General features: G+C 39.4%; 1 pseudogene; it reads left to right on the forward strand.

The window, feature by feature from the left end:
* Window positions 1-495: 495 nt before the first annotated feature.
* LOC129763790 (U4 spliceosomal RNA) lies at window positions 496-671 on the forward strand (annotated as a pseudogene).
* The last annotated feature ends 2,785 nt before the right edge of the window (window positions 672-3,456 follow it).

Raw genomic sequence — 3,456 nt, forward strand, 5'->3', positions numbered from 1 at the left:
AAGAGTAAACAGTAAACTAATCCATTTTTCAGGTAGATAGGTAGGTATTCACGTAGGAGAAGAAAATAAAACAATATATTTAAAATATATATTTAACAAAAGCTGTCTCCTTTGTATAGTCCTACGTCACTCCGGTTATGTCCCCGACATTACCCACCCGTCTTTTTGAAAACCGGAATGTGTTTTCCCAATACAGAGTTGCATTTTTGCACTCCGGAATTCGTTTCGCTAACGCGGTCTACAAAAGCGGATACAAATGCAACACTTTGGCTTGATTAAGACTGCATTGGAAGATATCTCTTCATGTCGCCAGCTCATTGAACTTCTACGCATACCGTTTGATGATTAGGCAAAATATTGATAACTATTTGTTGTGATAACTACTACCATAATGCATAAATTGGCTTAAATTGGGGTTTGTTTGCAACTGAATTCGTAAATAGTTTCATTCATTCACTAGTTTAATCAATAATTTAATCAATACACATAAAAGATAGCTCTGCGCAGCGGCGATATCGTACCCAATGAGGAACATCCGAGGTGGGATTATTGCTAATTGAAGAAATACAATTGATTACTAAGTCAACGGCAGTCCTACGTCAACCTTGCGGTTATATCATAGGTATATTCCATCCATAGTTTTGCAAAATGTATTTTTGGAAGCATTTTTTGTCATAACATACCATGTCCCACTGTCAATCCACGTGAGTTTTTTTTACCAAAACTTGACGAATTGTCATCCGAGTAACATTTAAATTCAAATATTGCTTTATTTGCATAAGCGATTTTAAAATATTCGAAGCTGTTCTAGTTATTTCCCGCTTATCCCGGTCAGAGAGCTTCGATTTACGTGGAGCTTTCTCCTTCTTACCGTATCCTTGGGGATTCGCGAAATAATTGAATACTACTTGATGGGATCGTCGAATCCGACGCGCAAATTCTCTAATACCAACATTTTCTTGGTGAAATGCATCGATTTGTCTTTCTTTACTCTCCGTGAGCACTTTTCCCTTCGGCATTTTCCAGATTTATTGATCAAAACAATTAAAACAAAATCATGCAATGTATGGTAATCACCAATACTTACACACTAGAATATAAATTGAAACATTGTTTGTTCACAATGGCACAAAACAGCGAGATCATCACCTGGTCTTATATAAGTTGGACAGAGTGTATATGAATAATGAGATTTGATTTTGAATCTTCAAATTCATTTGTATTTGAAGTAGTTTTTTTTGTTTGTTTTTTTTTTTGAAAATTCATTTCATTTGTGGATCGACATGTATTGACATTCAAGTTAAGGTGACTAATGCGAATTGGGACAGCATTACATGAGCTGGTTGGGATTCCCGGTTTGCGAATTAAGTGGGAATAATTGTTTCGGTCAAACCACGGAAGCGTAGTGTTTTTTTTTTTTTTTTATTTAAATCGTTTATTTTTACAGGCTCAGTTACATAGGTTTAAAGGAGCCGAACTCCTTACTGTATTGTTACTAGTATATATACATTTTTCCTTAATTCTAATGTTAATAATATAGGAAACCGATTACTCGCGGTCAACTCGAGTTTAGAAGGGTGACATATTTTCTTCAGGAAAAGGAGGGGATATGAGGATATGTTGACAATGATCACACTCACACTCTCAATCACACTCATCATACTCAATTCTTAAACCTATCTTATATCTAATATGTATTTACATTTCATCTTATTCTTAAGAAGGGATCCGATCTCTCACAAAGGAAAAGGAAAAGGAAAAACTAAGGGTATAAGCACAATCACACACGAAGATCGATAGCTTTAAGGAATACATATATTTGGGACATGTAATCAAGGTCTAACCGACCCAACACGTCTCTCACCGGCATCATGGGCTGCCTTCCTCGGGCCCGAAGGGTGACTACTAAATTCGATCTGGCGACAAGATACAGCTCACACGACCAAACAACGTGCTCGATGTCGTGGTAACCTTGGCCACAAACACAAAGATTGTTGTCGGCAAGATTAATACGAAAGAGTAGCGCATCTAACGAACAGTGATTGGACATGAGTCGGGAGAAGGTGCGAATAAAGTCCCGACTCAAGTCCAGACTTTTGAACCATGGTTTGAGGCTAACCTTAGGGATAATCGAGTGGAGCCACCGGCCCAATTCATCTTCGTTCCATTTGCGTTGCCAGTTAACTATGGTATTTTTGCGGACTAAAGAATAAAATTCATTGAAGGCGATTTGACGCTGATAAATATCGCCTTCAATTGCACCTACCTTTGCTAATGAGTCAGCCCTCTCATTACCCGGAATTGAGCAATGTGAAGGGACCCAGATAAAGGTAATGACATAACAGCGTCTGGATAAAGCACTCAAAATTTCTCGTATTCTCTCACGTATTCGGCCTCACTGAACGGATAGCTTCGACAGAGCTAAGACTATCCGTTACAATGTAATAGTGTTCAACAGGTCGTGAGGCGACGCTGTCCAGCGCCCAGTGTATCGCTGCCAATTCAGCAATATACACTGAGCAAGGATTCTGAAGACTGTGTGAGGTGCTAAAAAATTCGTTGAACACTCCAAATCCTGTGGACTCATTCATAGAGGACCCATCAGTAAAGTACATATTATCACAATTGATATCCCCATACTTTGCATCGAAGATCGTTGGAACGATCCTCGATCGAAGATAGTCTGATGTTCCATGGATATCCTGCTTCATGGACAGATCAAAATGCACAGAGGAATTGATGTAGTCAGGAAAACAAACACGGTTGGGAATATACGAAGAAGGATTAACCTGCATGGAGACGAATTCATGATATGAGCTCATGAATCCAGAATGAAAATTTAGCTCGATCAGCTGCTCAAAATTTCCGATCACCAATGGGTTCATAACCTTACACCGGATGAGGAACCGAAGAGATAATAAATTGAAGCGATCTTTTAGTGGGAGTAGGCCTGCCAAAACCTCGAGACTCATGGTATGCGTTGAGGGCATACATCTCAACGCAATACGGAGACAAAGGTACTGAATTCGCTCGAGTTTAATGAGGTGTGTTTTGGCAGCTGATTGAAAACAGAAACTGCCATACTCCATCACTGAGAGAATAGTTGTTCGATACAACATTATAAGATCTTCGGGATGGGCTCCCCACCAGGTGCCGGTAATTGTACGGAGAAAGTTTATTCTTTGTTGACATTTTTTACTCAGATACCTAATATGGGCCCCCCAAGTACATTTAGAGTCGAACCAGACCCCAAGATACTTGAATGACATAGCATGAGTGATTGGTTTACCCAAAAGTTGAAGCTTTGGTTTTGCTGGTTTATGCTTCCTAGAAAAAACCACCCTCTCTGTTTTCTCCGTGGAGAATTCGATCCCTAGCCCAATGGCCCAGGTTGAAAAATTGTTCAAAGTATCTTGTAAGGATTCTTGCAGGTCGGATTCGTTTGATCCTACGACA

Source organism: Toxorhynchites rutilus, chromosome 1 (assembly GCF_029784135.1).
Source record: "Toxorhynchites rutilus septentrionalis strain SRP chromosome 1, ASM2978413v1, whole genome shotgun sequence".
In the NCBI taxonomy this organism is placed as follows: domain Eukaryota; kingdom Metazoa; phylum Arthropoda; class Insecta; order Diptera; family Culicidae; genus Toxorhynchites; species Toxorhynchites rutilus.